Genomic DNA, 18,920 nt, shown 5'->3' on the forward strand with positions numbered 1-18,920 from the left:
TTTGTCTGTAATATAAACTATGCGAAATAGATGTAGACTCTCTTCATCATATTGTGTATATATTATACACTCACATCAATAACTTTAAATCGTTGTTGTTTACTTGGCCTTTAATAATATTATATCTATACATATACCTTGTAAAAGCGAATATTGTTGCATGAAATTTTAAGAAAAAACTCTCGAAGGTTATAAAGCCCGGTACAGTATAACACTGTATATTCACAAGAAGCCAACAAAAACACAGAGAATATATTCTAGACCAATTTCAAATGTATCTTTCATCTTATACCGCTTTGCCAAGGAAACGACGAGGCTTGTTTTTTTTTTTTTCTTTTTCATTTTATTTTTTTCCAGGTACAATTGATGTACAATATTCCAAGACAAAATTGGCCCTCTTTTTAGTTTAGTTTATATATACACACACTGTAAACCTACTTTTATTTTTTTTTTTTTTTTGCAATCTTTTTTTCTTTTTTCATTCTATATTTTTAAATAAATATCCCCAATAGATCGATCGTAAAAGCTATATGTTCATCGAATCGTAACGTCTCCATTTCCTTTGCATGTCGAAGATTTTTTAAGTTATTCCCTTGATAGCAATGTTTGTACGTGATGTGTATACTTGTATAACGAATGAGTAAAGAAAAAAAAAATCAAAATAAAAAATAAACACTGACAAATATAACAATATATAAAGAGGTTAAATGGAAAAAATCCGATTGACTTTGTGCCACTAGTTATCCCTCTTTCTATATACAAGTCGAAACACAAGAGAGATTGTCTCTAATAAAGTTCACTTGGATTGATTGGCCACTGGGTAGAAAAGAATATAGATTTCCCATTGGCCAATTGGCTTTTCAAATATATCAGAAACACATCTTTTCCATTAGAACGTACGTCATGGCCAATAAAAGTGTATGTCAATTCCCTGGTGGTATTACACACATTCTATACACTGTATATATTTTCCAATGATGAAAATTAAACCCTTTTTTCATATATATAAAATATTTATTTTTATTTATTTTTTCTTTTTGAAAATTGTGCAAAAGCCCCAAAGGAAAGTGGACAAAAAAAAAAATGGTAACGATGAAAAAGAAAAAATCACTCCTTATCCATCAAACAACCCCTTTATCAAACTTGAACATTTTTTTCTTTTTTTTTCTCTTTCATTTTATTTTCTCCAATGTGTTCTTTTATATTCAGCATTTTACTTTTCTTGTGCTGTCTGCACAATATAATGTAGCACACAGAGTGACAAAATAGTAAAGGGCTAAAATATTTTATCCAAAGTTTGCGAGATCTCGTTGTCAGACACGCATAGAAATAAGTTGGACTTTTGTGACTTAACTTTAACTACAGATTTTGATGGATGGATGAATAATTGTGAACATTGCTTGAGGGTGCATTCAGCATTTTCTATCCATATACTTTATTTTTTTTTCTTTTGTCTCTCAAGGGGCCACGTGAAAAATAAATTGACAAATGTGATAAATAAATTCTGTCACATGTATATACACATTTTTTTCATAATATTAAATAAAACTTGAAAAATGATAAACCAACTTGCTGAATTTTGTCAATAGTATATCAAGGCAATTTTCACCAGTCAAAGAAAAAACAAAAAAAAAAAAAAAATGAAACAAATAATAAAAAAAGTCAATCTTAACACCCAACAGCTGTAAATTTCAATTTGTCTATCATTTGCAGACACACACAAGGGTCTATCTGCAAGAAATAAAACTAAATCCTCTTTATAGATCAATATATTCGGCTTAAGCTGTATATGGAAAAAGTTCTAATCACAGAATACATTCCGAATAAAAAAAAAGATAATAATAAAAGAAAGAAAATACATAGAAACGAGAGGGTGGCAAATTTTCTCTTAGTAATGTCGCTCTATATCAGTACCGAATAAGAAGAAAAAGAGGGAGATTTTTTTTTTTTCCTTCTCAAAGTCCTTTTATGAGCCATCAACTGATTGACACACCCCGATTGACTCTTACCAAATTACAATGAACAATACTCATGTAAATTAATACCGTTAATGTGGGTTAAACTATCTTCATTTAAATTTTGTTTTTTTTTTTTTTTTTTAACTCCCCGTATATGCATATCTCTCGTGTCTCTTCCAATTGACAAATTGTACGATTTAACAAAATTAACGTATATACCATTTATAATCGTGTAGAGCTCATTGGGTTTATAAAAGGGTGTGGCATTTACCGCAGGACATGAATTTACGGAAAATTTTCTATGTTCCGTATCAAAAGAGATCAGTTGAATGACATGGTATACATAATTGTATCTATTACTCTTGTCACAAGCAAAGAGGGGTATGTCAAACTAAAGATGAAAAAAAATGACGTTTTTTTTTTCTTTTTTTTTTTCATATTGTACAACAACATCAATAAATTTGAATTATTTCGGTGTAAAGCGTGAAATTTAATGAGTTTAATCAGAATACAACATCACGCCTGTTAAACCATTTACAAATACATCTAGAAAATATTCATTTTTATAACAAGACACGATAATAATTTACTTTTCTTCGCGGTCAAAAATAAAAAAAAAAAACTATCGAGGGTTTTTTTAAATTAATATTTTTTTTCTATTAGAATAGAAATTTATTTTAGTTTTCTATTATATTTTTATTCACTGCAGTCGTATTCAATTAATTATATTCAATCAAAATCAAAAGTATAACGAAAATTTATTAATGACATAAAGTGATTATTAAAATAATTTAATATGTATATGAATATATGGCAGTTTGGAAAATTTAAACAGCTGCAATTGTTGAGAGAAAAAAAAAATAAAAAAGTTGTGTCATTAGTTCGTTATCCAATTACTGAATATGTTCTTAATTAACAAAGTTTAAATATAAATGGTATATAATTAAAAGGTACAACGATATTCACGATTTTTTATAGACCTCGCATTTCATCCAAATCTAGCATCTTCTGGATAAAAAAGTTTCTTGTTTAAAAATGAAGTATCGAAAAAGAAAAAAGGGTATAAAAAAAAAATAAATAAAATTGGAGTACAGCTAAAAGGATGAAAATTTAAATCACAGTAAAATGGAAAATTGATTATCGTATACACTTTGTTGTACGTGAGAAGAAAAATACTAAATAAAAGTATTTCTATATACTCAAAAAGAAAATAATCAATTTTCAAGAATACATGTATCCATCACCCATACAATTCGCCTATTTTTTTATTTTATTTTTATATTATGTATATATATAAAAAAAGCGTGTGAATTGACTGGTGCATTGTGCCACCGAAACGAAAGGCGTTATCTACAATTCTCACCAACCAAGAAATTCGTTAATGACCTTCAAGTTTTACTCACTATCAGAATCAAACCACATCCCCATACCGTCCACTTCACAATATGTATAGTTCATTATGGGTTTTGCTAGATTGCCGCACACATAGACCCTAACAAACTGTCCAGCAATAATTACACTAATCAATCAATCAAGTGTAGAAAATTTATTTTCTCTGCTCGTAAAAACATATCAAGTCTTGAAAAACATGTATTAATGTTGCTTTTATTTTTAAATGGAATAATAATTGTTAATTTAAAAATATAAACTTATTAATACACATTAAAAGCTGCTTTTTTTTTTTCTTTAATAAAAATGTATTTATATATAGATTTAAAAATAATTTGCAATGTGTGAAAATGTTTAAACATGCACGAAGGATAAAAATAAAGAAGCCAAGTTAACTTGCTTTCGAGTCAATCGCATTGCGTTGAAATGAGGTAACGTGTCTGAGGGTGTGTGTTATATATATATGCTAGGTTCTTGAGCGACCCTGGGGGTTAGTTCATTCCTTCTATATTCGTTTCATACGGAGTATCAACCAACAACCAATGAAGAGGGCTCACTCGAGTGTACTGTAAAATGGGTTTTCTGTATATATCTATATATCCATGTTGATGTATATATGTGTAAAAAATGTATATAGGGTGTCTGTACGTTGAACCTGATGAGAATCGTATACGTCACACTCGACAAGGTTACCCTTCTACCTTCAAGCTTGCTTAAACCCACACCCTAAAACTTTTTTTTCGACCTACGTCGACCGTGACACCCGCGCACAAATTCTCAAACCTAATACACCCACACCTACCCTTATCATAATGGACAATCTAGACGGTATGTCTATTACTAAATACCACCCATCTTTTATCAAATTATCAGCAAAGCATCTTATCATTTAACTCAAGTACTTGAAAAATTAAAAGACAATATTATTGTAAAGTATATAATCAGCTTAGACAAAAGTTTTATATACACCATTGGAAATCAATAAACTTTAGGCTTATTTTTTATGTATAAAAAAAATAAATAAATACAATTGAGTATTTTGATGATTATTCTTAACACGTCAAAAATCCTTAACAAAATTGTCAAGGAGTCTTACGCAAATGATCACTTATTGAGACACCCTTTTTTAAAGTACTAAATAGAGTACTGAAAAAACGAAAAAATAAAAAAAAAAGAGCCAACAGATTGGTATCGAACGAGCTGTATCTAAATCCCTCTCTCAATTTGTGCTGCCTCAGTTAGAGGTGGATAAAAAGAGAACGAAGTAAACTGAATATATATGTATATAGGGTTACAAGAAAAAAAAAATAAAAAAAAAAAGGGATTTATAAAAAGTAAAGAAAAACTCGGAGACATGGCGAATCAATACAGAAGAGTGAGTATTGGCAGTTCGTTCGCCGTCAACACTCCTATCCACATCGTTTATTTTGGCGTCTAGTTTTTTTTTTTTTATATATATATAAGTATACTCTTCATACTTTTTTTTATTTTAATCATCAGTTTTTCTTTTACCTGGGTTTTTTTCTTTACAAGTCAATTCTACTTAAATATTGATTTAGTCGTGCCAGGAAATGCGATAGTATATATAAGAGAGAGGCCTTTTGGCGAATGGCGCTCACATATATACACAGCTAACACAGTTCATGTTTATTTGACTGGAAATTAACCCTCAGAAAACTTGAATAGACTCATACTTGAATTTATCAACTCAATCATGTAGGATTTGTTCATTCAAAATAAAATTTTAAATTTAATATAATCATTGTTATAAAAAAGTTTGATAATTAATTTTATATATTTGTATAGAAAAATTTTATTATATTTGTTCAACTGTTGATATTATTATTTTGAAATTTATAATTAGACGTTAATTTATTATTTGTAATTTAAAAAAAAAAATCCTTGTTTGTATATGCATGTATAATTTGGATGACAGATTGCAAAGTAGAATTTTGTTTACAAAATACTTGTAAACTACAATAATAGTCCATATATGTTCATTGAAAATGTTTCATAAACTATTAAATATTATATAGAATATTAAATGTTTTCATTGAAAGGAAAATATATATTCAAAAGTTGGTCTATAGAATATATTTAACATTGGATTAACAAAATTAAATTTCATAATTTTGACATAATTGAGTAGAATTATTTACATTGAAAAATTTTATTATATCCATCAAAAAGTCAAAGCTAAATGATTCATAATAAAACGAGAGAAAAAGAACAAACAATTGAAATATTATATTTTTATTTTATATTTTATTATGATGTCTTTATTAAATTTTTAATAAGTGATTGAATTTTTTCAGTATAATAAAAATATCAACTGAATTCGTTACGAAAGAATAGATAATATTTATTGACGGATTTTCATTTGACATGGGTATCCGGGATGATTTCAATTTCATGCATTAACTGGGTGAGAAAAAAAAAAAAAGAAGAAGAGTAGTAGGGTGGACATCGTCCAAAATCCTCAACTGTCCAAGTATTTTCCCCAAAGTAAATAAAAAAAAAAAAAGAAATAAGATACGTTGTACTAAATAAAAACATTGCCCATAAATATTCCCTAACTCAAGCCAAGGGTTTTAGTTGGGTTCCACCCTTCAAAGCATTCGATATACATTCACTCCCACGTGTTTTCAATGTAAAAAAAAAAAAAGCAGGACCTGCAAAACAAAAAAAAACAAAAACCATAAAGGTATCCAAAGTGACGAACAAATTTTCCCCTAACTCTTCAAAGTACGGAACATCCAATTTTACCCAGATCTCTTAATGAATTGGCTCGTCCATTCTCATGTGCCCACTGCGTTTTAATCGAATCGAATTCATCCCTTAATGGAAACCTTGGCCCCATTGACGTTTAGCTATATAAAAAAGATAAAAAAAAAAAAAAAAAAGAAAGAGAATATTTTTACGACCTCTTTTCCCAATGAAAATGTCAAATTCTATTGGTATTTTTTTACCAAGTATACGCATAAAAATAAAATAGAAAAAAATTCAACGAATCATTCAATATTCTAAATGTCTTATCATGAGGTTAAAAAAAAAAAAAAAAAATACCAGCTATATATTAAATTCATAAATCTATAAAAATAATACAAGGGACTCAAGTGAATACTTTAGCATATATGTATAAATAAAAAAATTTTTGTCAGAGACAAACGGAGAGTAACTTTTTTTTGTTTTCCATGCCAATAGGATGGCATTTGACCCACGTATACAAAATCATATATGCTGCATCTAAATCAAAAAACCACCAACTGCCAAGCATCAGAGATCAAGTAACAATTTTTCTCTGGCTTGGTCAAGTTTGATTCAACAGAAAAATATCATGGCTCGTTACAATATTAATGCGGTTATTATGCAACGTCATAGGCAATGGACCGGTTGCCCCTTTTTTTCCATAGATAATATAAACCCCGTGTCTTTTTTTCACCCTCTCAATGTTGGTCTCATAAGTCAAGTCACACATATACACTAATACAGCGTATTTTTTTTCTTAATATTCACTTTTTGTTTTTTTTTTTTCATTTCTTTGTCTTTTTAGTTTGAAAGAAGGTTTTTGGCGAGACTATTATTCACCTTTTCATGTTTTTTCATTTTTTTTTTTCCTAGGGAGAAACTCTCTTCAAATATTTTGCCAGTCAAAGCACATTGTCTGTTTTTTTATTGATTTAATAAGAATTCAGATACTTGTGCGACCTCGAATAGGATATAGAAAAATACATGAAAAAGTTCATCATTTTATAAAAACGAATAAAATGTTAAAAAAAAAAAAAAAAATTTGACTTCTAGCAATTCTGATATATCAGAAATTTCTATTCGATAGGCATCTGTAGATGCTTTTTATATATATAGTTGAAGCTTTCTGGCTGATTCAGTGTCTTTGAGCTTTACCGAAGCAAAAGACTAAAGTCTTGATCTTTTGCTACTGCCATTTCGAAGCTACATCGAGCATTCGGTTATTCCGACTTTAACCGATTTTCTGCATTTACAAAGTTTCTCTCATTTTCTCGTTCTTTATATATATACAAGATGGGATTTTCAAGATGTTTGATGTTTGGATCAACTTTGGTAGTCATCAAAAGAACACTTTCTTTCCTTGTTCAATCGTTTTATGCTTTCACATTTAAACCACCAAAAAACACCACTTACCCTCTTTCCAACTTGCCTAAACTTGCTCATCCTATCACATCACCTTTGAATCAACACACTTGAAATCCTGATCCTATACCCCTGCACTTGCAACACACACTGTCATACCCGAATAGATCTACTCTAAAAGTTTAGTCTGAAGAAGTAATTGTAAAAATTCTTCATCCGATGTGCTAGAAAAGAAAAAACAACTCTAAAGCTCAATAAACCAAGGTTTATCTAGATATATATTTTAAACCCTCAAAGTATACTTTCAATAAAATACTTATTAACGTAATGAACAAATATTTGACACTCTCATTGTACCAGCATACTTTGTACATACCCGTATAAAGCTATTCGATTACATTTTCAGTACTCCCACATATACACAATTGATCATCATTGCTGATTGATAAAAATTTCAAGGCACAAATATTTGCAGTACATCAACACATGTTCAATAAAAATAGAGCGGTCTAAAATTATTATTAAATGCAAGTAGATTAAATTGTTATGTCAAGTTAAAAAATTATTTTCATTTAAATTAATAATTCATTACTTTGATAATAGAACATAGAAATCAACAAATTATTATTTCATAAAAAAGCTTAGTTTGTAATTTGTATTGAATAAATAGTTCAGTATTAAAATTTTTTACAAGTCAATTGTTATAATGAAAATTTTATATCAAAATATTAGATAGAGGATACCATCAAAGTTTTGGATATTCACAGTTACGAACACGACACGGCTTGAATGGGTAATAGAAATGTCAGGAAACTTTACAAAGTATTCAATTCTCAATAGTACACATAGAATTGAGAAAACGTGGTCACTAGTAATTTCAAATACTTTGTTCTCACAACTATTTTGGTATTCCTCTTTACTTTATATCTACTGTAATCTCAACCAAATACGTTGTAAGCATTAGTGACGATTGCCATCCAAAGTTCATCTCGCATTGCTTTCACACCAAAATTGAGAACTTACAAATACTGTCTCACGAAAGTAATTGCTTTTCGGTAAGCCAAATACTCTCTCTTATATACATTTGCACTTCAAAGATAATTTTACAAAACGATTGTATAAATGTTGTTTTAATTATGAAAACGCTTTCGTCAATCATCAAACAACTTGTTTCTCATTATACACAATAACTATACGCATATATTTATCATCTTATTATTATTTTTTTTTTATTATTTTTAATATTTATCATAGATAAATAATACTTTAGTTTTTCTATGAATTTTGAAAATTATTAAATCATCAAACATTCGATAAAGTACACAAACCCATATTTTTGCTGATCCACTGTACATATAATTTTGCTGAGTCAAAAATATAACATAAAAAAATTCTATATCTATAAAAGCTTCGGTAAACATTCTTGGTTATTTTATTTTTTTTTTTTTCTTTCCCCTTTTTATTATTATCATCAGTATCGCTACTTTTCCTAGAATGTTTTAGACCAACGTTGAAACAGTAACGATATTGTTGACGATATGACATTATTGATTTCTCGTCAGCATGCCAATTTAAAAAACTTTTTTTTTATTTTTTATTTTACACAGTCATAAAATTTTACGGGCTATGAAAAAAAAAAATAACAAAACAAAGTTGATGTTTTTGTTTTTCAGTCACATGCAATTTACTTTTGAAAAGTATTTTGTCAGTTTTGAAAAATATCCTAAATTGATATTGTTTAGGTGCTGATTATTATCAAAAATGTTATGCTCGATTATAAGCCTACAGCATGAACTTGGGTTGTTAAAAATTATCAGATTGTTTTTTTTTTATTTTAGCCACAAGTTATTTTTTAAAACCATGATGTACCGTTACAAATCAGTGAAATAAAAAACATCATAAATAAACAAAAGATAACCATTGCATCCTTGTTAAACAAGTTGGGATATATATGCATATGTGTGTATGATTTGTGTATATACGCATTGTGATAAGCCATCAGAATACATGAACATGAGTATGTATTTTTAATTATGCCCATGATTTATGATGATATCATATAGAAAAAAAAAAAAACGTTATTATCAAAAAAACAAACCAATATAAACCCATCAAAAAATATAACAAATAATTCCTATCCACAAAAAAAAATTAAAATAATAATTTAAAACCTTTTTTGCTATTTATATTTAATGATAAATTCATTAATTTACATTAATAAAATTGCTCAATTAAAATTATGTTGGATTATGATAAATCAATAATATTTGAAGCTGACTATACAGTCTCGTTTATTAATGTCATTTTGTTAGTGTGGGTTTAGTTATACTTGCACCTACTTAGATCGTTAAAATCGAGTTTGATTATAACAAGTAAAGTTTACGAGCCATCAATAGCACATGTTGACCACAGTGAGAACAAAACTCGGCAATGTGTTTGCTACCACATCGATTGCCAATATGCATTATACAATTGAAGCAAGGTTTAAGGGCTTGGCACTTTTACCTTCTTGTCTAATCCACACACACTTTCAATAATAATATCAACCCTGAATGTCAATTTTTATTCGTAAGTATGTGTCATGTAGTAAAATACTCTATAAACATGTCTAACGAACGCAACTTTATGAGCTATATAATTTGTTTTTCTTTTTTTTTTTTTTTCCTTCATTTTTTTCACAACCCATCAGTAAATTTTTATGTTTTTGACATTATTTAGTTTTATTATTGTCTTTTTTTTTTGTTGCAAGTCTTTTGTTCCTATTCCGGTTAATAAAAAAGTGAAATAAAAAGAAAGGGAGTAGGGGTAAAAAGTACATGGCAAAAACACGACGAGTGCTGTTTTGTTGCTGACTATTTGGGGTGGCTAATGCGCGTCGTCAAGACACTTGGCAACAATCTAGTGGTATTATTTTCCATTGGTCATATACATAGGTACTTGTATACATATGTATATAAAATAATAATAATAATAATAAAAATGGATGGGTTTAAATAAGGAGTGCCACAAATATTTCCGCGTTTTCTTTTGCACACTTATCGCGTGTGCTGTATTCAAAGACGATCCCACTGTAAATTCACCTGGTGGAAACGTTAATACGACAATTAAACGATCATTAACGTCTAAGGCTGTGCCTTACTAACAATCTGATTTTGAACCGTGACGGAAAGTGTAACGCAATTATATTTCTCTACTGTGTTTAACATTGCCAGTCTGAAATTAAAGCTGTATCTTTTTTCTTTTTCTTCTTCTTTCATTTGTCATTAAGTTAATTTTTTTTTTTTTTCCTTCTGTCTTTTTGTAAATAGTATGATACAATTTTTTATTTAAAAATAAGAAAATTCATTAGCATGATAGTAGAGACATAGATTAACGAAATTACTCGTTTATTTCGTAATTAAAAATCTCAATGACATTAGTATAAATTTATCATTTTTTTTTTAATTTCATACTATTTTAATGTAATTTTATAAATTTATACGTGGAAAAAAAATTATTCTATATATTTATATTTATTATTTTTCATTTTTCGAACAAAAATATAATAAAAATAAAAAAAATAGTATAAATTTTATTTGAAAATAAAAAGTAATTTAAAAATTATTATTGTTGTCACAATACAAAAGTTATAATCAAGATATATTTACAGCTATTCGATATTTTTATTTCATAAAATTTATGTGACTGAATAATGGTCTGTTCACGAGGTGAATGACTAAAGTCTCAAAGTCAACGACATTTCCCCGAAAAGAGATTGCATTGTAGCTCTCAGAACTGCATTTAAAGAAAAAGATTCAAACAACAAAAAAGAATTGGAAAAAAATATAAACGTTTTTTAAAAAAGTCAAACTGAAATCTGAATCAATTCAAGTAGTTTCAAGGTCTCATATTGTCAGACAAGTAGTGACCTACTGCCCTTCGAATACTTTTCCTTCATGTTAACACATATACTTTTATATTGTAATAATTATCATTAAACGAAATCCAGAATTAAAAAAAATTCATGGATATTATTATACGCATATTATCAAAGTCTCCAGGTAAATGTTAATGATCCATCCAATTTTATATAAACTCTTCTCTTATTTTTTAAATAAAATTAAAAAACTACCAGACAGTAGATTTTTGCCTTTTATAAAAAATAATTTAGTCATTCATTTTTGAAATTTATAAAATTCATATTGGTTTACCAAACATGTCACAATATCGAATCAAGCTTGTGTGTCGTATGCACAAACATTTGGTATTGTCACATAGCTAAAGAGCAACCCCTGGGTCTCATTTCCACCTGTCATTCGATCACAGATATAGAGTGAAAATTTCTCACACCTCGTTTTCACCAATAACTCGATATACAAAAAAAAAATATGAATATAAAAAATTCCACAAAATAAATAAATAAATAAAATAGATACACCACATAGTCGCATAGATAGTGAGCGTAAGCCAAATATAGTATATTTTTATTTGAACCTATTGGTATATACAAAATGTAAACAAATAAAAAACAAAAAAAAAAGGGAATGTCCCACAAGGGTCTTATGCAACAAAATAACTACCGGATATTTGGCAAATTGCACGTTATTTTCTACCGAATGCGACCTCTCTGCTCGAGGGACCAATACAATCGTCACGTTCCGACATGGACAGTCACCGTCAGGATAAAAGCGAAAAAGAAAGTTTTCGCGCCTGGTTCCGTTAGGGCAATCACTATGAATCAAGCCTTGCGTATTCGTTTTAACATTTACGATTGTTGTAAATTATTCTCAGCTTTTTTTTTTTTTACTTTTTTTTTTATTATTTTTTTCATTATATTTTCTCGTTTTTAAATTTGAACTTTCATTGTTTTTAAAGTTTTACTTTATTTCTTTATTCATTTAAAAATATATATTTTTTAAAACGTTAAAAATTTTTTTATTATTTTTAAAATAATAAAACTTATATACATATAGCTAAATTGTTTTTAAAAGATTGTTAACAACTTTTCATAAAACTTTTAATTGTATTTAGTCGATAAAGTATATGAGTAATTGCATAGACATGTCAGTGTCAGACAAACTAGTCTTATATTTTCATTTAATAATAGAGGGAAAATATAGGGATATAAGAAAATGGAAAAAATAAAAAAAAAAAAAAAAAATACGTTCAAAAAACGCCTTGTAATCGTTTTCAAAGTTGACGAAGGGTACATGTGGATGGTCTATATATATTTATATATATATTAGATATATATCATTTGAGGGATTAGTTTGGTATACCAACAAGCCCATGTGTGTGGCCACTATCTTTTTTTTTTTTTTCATCTTTAGCTTATTTTGCCACTTGCGACACTCTTCTTTTGTATTGACTGTTAAATTAATGTGTATGCGGGGGATAAGGGTGCCCGAAAATAAAAAAAAAACAATAATAACAACACCAGTGTGTCACAGACTGGTAGATACTTCAAAGGATCTGGCAATTACATGGAGTATTATTGTGACTTTAGCTCAATTTTATTACGAATGATGATGAGACGAATTGTGTGTCCGCATGTCTCATCAAAATCCAGGAAAATCCGCTTTTGGAAATTAGGACAATGACATTTCAAATTTATTTTTTTTATCTTACTAATGTACGTATAATATTTTTATTCTTGTTTTATATAAATATGTATATATTGTGAATTAATCATGATTAAATTCAAATTATACGAAATATAAGAATTTCGAAAGAACGATGATTTTATTATTTTTTTTATTTTTTTTTTTTTCGGGGAACATTTAGTACATTGCCACTAATAATGGACGATGACCCCGTCTGGTAGGCCTTCCAAACGCCCACGATATACTACCCCCCAACCACAGTAAAGCAATGAAATATATAAACTCACACAGCCAGACACTTTATTCGTCCACACTTTGTGCTCATGTAAAATTACTGTATTCAAATACCGCACAATATTCAGAGAGACACTTTTGGCATAAAATTACAAATTATTTTGTGCATTATTCTACAGTGTATGTTGCAAGATATATATATAAATATATATATCACACACACAGACACACATACAATATCACCAGTTAAAAAAGGGTGAAGTTAACAGTGAAGCAAATTACCTTTACAGTAATACTTTGCGATGGTTTGTACACTTGTACCCTTTAAAATTACGTGCGGGGATTCATACCAAAACCACCTGGATATACTCTATTAATTATAAATATAGTCAATTTATAAATGTGGTTAATTTTCTTGGAAAATACAATTTTCAAATTACCCAATTTCTTAATTTTATATATCTTATAGCCCTTTTAAGTTTTTCTTCAAGGCTCTATTACTTTAATAAAAATAATGATAACTAATTTTTAACTGAATATAAATTTTTACGAGTTATGATATTGTAATTATTATCATTAAATAATAATTAAAATTATACATCTTGATTTTTTTTATACTACAATATTTTTGAGGAATAAAAAGAGAACAGAAAAATTTAATATAAATAATATCTTTTTCGTATTTATGTATTGTAAAAAATAGAAAATAAATTGATGCTTCTTTTATGATTTGAAATATATTATATATTCCATCACTCGAGATTTTTATTTGAATGTTTTTTGTGATAAAAAAAAAAATTATTATCACTGCAGTTTATATGAATATGAATTTTTAAAATTTAGAGTAATGTTGAAAGAATAAAACATGAAATTCAAACAATGATCAAAAATACTTGTAACGTATGTAATATTCAACAAGTCATTATTTATTTTATTTTTTTATCGATAAAAACTTTTACTCATAAAATATTCATAGTAAGATTTAAAAAAATAAAAAATATTTTTTCTTAAAATGATTTTATATACTTTAATGTAGATAAAAAAATAAAAAAACAAATAATTATTCTTTAATAGATTTAAAAATTAAAATTTTATCACTTCAGTTAATTTATTTTTATTTTTTTCGATTTAATTAAAAGTATAAGCTCTACTTTTTCTATATAGTAACGATAGAAACAAACCACGTTAAATTCGATCTTGTGGCGCCATCATTCGCAAGCTCTTCAAACTTTAAACGCAAACCCACTGTTATTTTTTATTTTTATTCATCAACTAAACCACAAAATAATCATTTAAAATTACACGGAAAAAAAATTTTTTTTAAAAAAGTAAATAAAACATTTGCAATTACAATTTTAATCGTAAAATATATTTCACTCAATTTTATTATCACTTTATCGCTTGCAATGGACCTTGAAAACATGCAAATCATTGGATCTCTTTACAAGATCGTACATACTACTTTAAAAAATTCAAAAATTTTAAATCTCTAAAGTAGACACAAAAAAAAAAATCCAATCTCCAAGGATGACCCTCTGGTGATTTAAGATTTCTACGGATAATACTGAAATTATCACTTTGTAATTACACATCCACTTGAGTTCTTCAACCAGTCAACCAATGACTACCAAGATTCCAATCAGTCAATTTTTATTTTATTATTTTTAATATCTCTTGTGTCTCAAGTTATTTTTTTACCCATAACATACAGACTCTGCTCATATATCAAAACGCAATTTTACAAAATCGAAAAAAAAAAACAACGAAATAAACAAAAACTAAATTATTGTTTATGTTTATGTATTTGTTATTCGTTTAATTGTTTTTTTTTTTCATTATATTTTTACGGATAATCATCACGAGAATAAAAAAATACTTGTAGAAAAAAAAATAAATAAGTAAAAAGAACAAATATGTTGGTAGCGGAGGATGCATGTCCTCTACCCGGACACGAATCGTAATATTCATATATATAATAATAACAATAATGATAATACAATCGTTTAAGCCTTGTGGGCATAATATGTATAGATATATGTATATGATAGATATGTACAACCTGCTGCATATTTTTTTTCAATCCCTCTTCTGGACACTCGTTTCCCAGTTGTCTCGTCTTATGCTCCAAACAGCTGTCACCCTGGGGCCAATTTCCTCGTCGTTATTTCAATGACCGTGCCCTCATCCAGCTAATAGCCGAAAAAAAAAACAACAACAACAAAAAATAACATTGATAAAGATGAAAAAGAAAAAAAAAAAAAATCTAACTTATAATGCCTACGAGGCAAATTTTTATGATAATAATTTCATTCTTTTTTTTTCATCTAAAAATCAAAATAAAATGAACAAGTAAATTCATATATAAATAAAATATTCAAAAATTAAAAAACATGGATTAATATTATATTAATGAAATAAAGAAAAGCTATTATTTTAATTATTTAAATATATATTTTTTATAGATCTTTACAAAATCACGTGGATATTTTAGCAAGTAAATTTACCGATTCAAAAAAGTCTTGAGTTGAACGTCGTATGTATACGATAATAGTCAAAACGACCCTGAACACCAAGACCTTCGTTGTCCATTGGCCTGTTGTTGGTTGCGATATACTCTTTTCACTTTACCGCCATTCCCAGAGTCACTTTTACTGCACTCAACATCTTTAGGATGTAATAACAACAAACCAAACTAATAAATCTTGCCTTGAAAATAACTTACTACCGATATAAATTTGATATAGTTATTTTTTTTTTCTTTCATTTTTTCAAGATCAACGTAAGCATCTTCACAACAACGTGCATCATTTAAAATATAAAATAATAATTCAAAAATAAAAACAGATCAAATTACGGATAAAACTACTTTTTATATTAAAATATATTTCATATAGTAAATAAACGAATGTAAAAATATAAAAGAAAAATAAAAATTTCATCGTAGATATTTATGAAAAAGTGTATTAGTAAATTTTCAAATTTTATTAAGTGCTTATTTGAAAAGAAAGTGGTCCCGGGCTGAATTGACTGTGGGTTTTTTGCCTTGAAGAGAACCAACGCGTCAGGAGGCTGATGACGCAAATTAATAGTAGCATGACCTCTTAACAGGACAAGAGCCTGGCTGGTTTGTCAGCCAGTTATAATAACTTTTTTTTTTTTTTTTTAAACTAATGTTTCAACGCCCACATTGTGCAGAAGCTTCTCACAGACATTTTGTGACTTGTATAATATATTATATGAATAAAACGTAAATAAAAAAAAACAAACAAAAAAACACTGTTGCCTTTGGCTAAATACAAAAGTGTGTTTGAGTATACCAAGTCATCATAAGTATCTTAAAAGTTTACAATATCTGAGTAATTTTATATGAAAAACAAAAAAATATATAACGAAACATTGACGGTATTATTTATGAGAATACCTTGGGGACAACAACAGGCCATATGGTATGCGAATCAAGTGCGATCAATTAGATTTAATGATGGCTTATTAATCAACAAAATTTTACTGTTTTTACTTTAATTTTTTATATAGTTAATATTTTTAATTTTGTTTGGGGTATATACATACGAGATGCTGTTGAAAAACGAGATAAACATACCACAAAAATGAGAGCAATTAATTAAATGTCGAGTGAAACGATTAAGTACTAAAAAAAAAGAAAAAAACATAAAAACAATTTATTAAACATCAGGCAGTCTGAAGAAAATTAGAAATAATCATAAAAATTGACTAATGCATGCATCAAATTATTTTGCACCAAATAAATTAATTTTAATTTATTCAACTACTGACTTTTAGATTTTTTTTTTTCTTTTATGATTTTCTATTTAAGAAAAAAAAAAAGTCATTTAATTAATTTTAAACTGAGCAAAAGGTTGGACGTTTCTCATCACTGGTGAAATTTTATATATATACATAAAATTCACAAACCATGATCAGAGATAATAAAAATTTATCTTCAACATGTAATTCACGATATAACTCTATGTGCTACTTCAATTCATTTCTCGCACGGTAAAACCTCGCAAATTAAAAAACGAAAAAATAAAAAAATAAATAAACAATGATAATAATATTAATAATAATAAAAATAAAGAGGAAAAAAAAAAAAAAATGCATTGCGAGTAATAAAACAAATGCGTTATCATTTTGCACGATCTTTTAGCATGCCTCAAAGGCCAATGACTCAACCAAGTTGAGGCAAGTCAAGTCACCGACTCACGCGAAATTCTGACATTAAAATAAAAAAATAAAAATGTGATAATCAGTCTAATGAAGCGACATTTGTATGTGAAATTATCTTTTTTTTTTTTTTTTAAACAAAAATCGTATTAAATATAGACATTAAATGATAATTACTTGATTACCGTACAATCTATCATTGCCAAAGATTCCAAAACAAGTCATGTTAATTATTGAATAAAAAAAATTTTTAAAAAACACAAAAAAAAGTACTGATCTTAGTCAAGGATGACGGAATTAATTAACGAACAAATTAAACCTATAAAATAAATTTAAAATGTAAAAAAAAAAATTTTAAAAACAAATAATTAAATTTATAATTATCACAACATTAAAAGAAAATAATAAAAATATTATTTGTTAAAAAATATAAATGAAAAATTGTTATCGTGGGTTAACAAATAAATAGACAGAAATAATTATTTAAAAATATTTTATATACAATTATTTCGTTTTTTTTTTTACTCGATTTTTTGCTTGTTCGATTTTGTCTTCATAATTTATTTTGGCTGATTAATTATGAAGACAAAAGTGAAATACATATCCGACTATTTTTATGTTGCAAAAATTTTCATATAAATTAATAAAGTGCAGATTGTATTTTTTTTTCTCTTTCATTTCTTATAAACCAACATCAAAGATAACTTTTTCATCAGCGTTTTTATTTACAAATTATTTTTGAATTTTCATTGAATGTGTAATTTCAGCAACATAAAAAAAAACTACACATTTTATGAAAATTGTGTGACATTTATTCATCATTTCATTTAATCTTCAAATAGTTTTATAAAAAAATTTAACTCGTCGATTGCCTCTAAATGAATCAATACATTTTTTTTTTTTAATAAAACAACTTGTACTAATTTTTTACATATTTTTAAATTGTAAATGACTTGTTATTTGTTTCCTCGAATCATTTTTTTATTCTCATTTGAGATTTTAATTGATCTGTATTGTTCAAGTATAGTTACAATAAAAATAAATTTAAATTATTTTAAACAATTAATTTTTCTTTTACGACAACTATAATTATTGACTGATAATATTAGCTGTTAACTGATAATGTAATTGTACTACATTTTGAATTTAATACAGATCAAATCATGTTTAAATTTTATTGTGTCAATACTTTTAAAATTTTTTTACAAATTAATTTAGTAAAAGCAAGATAATTCAAATTAATAATTTTACCCAAAAGTATTGACACAATTATTTTTATATTTTTAAACAGTAACTACGATGATCAATTATTTTTTTTTTATCATTTCTTTATCTTTACATCCAACGATCTACCTGAATCTACTTGTTTATTTTTATAATTTTCCTTTCTTTCTTTATCACTAAAATTTTATAAATCATTTTTATATTTAATTTAAAGTCAATCTATTTTATTTTAAGTTGT

This window comes from Aphidius gifuensis, linkage group LG1 (assembly GCF_014905175.1).
Source record: "Aphidius gifuensis isolate YNYX2018 linkage group LG1, ASM1490517v1, whole genome shotgun sequence".
Lineage (NCBI taxonomy): Eukaryota > Metazoa > Arthropoda > Insecta > Hymenoptera > Braconidae > Aphidius > Aphidius gifuensis.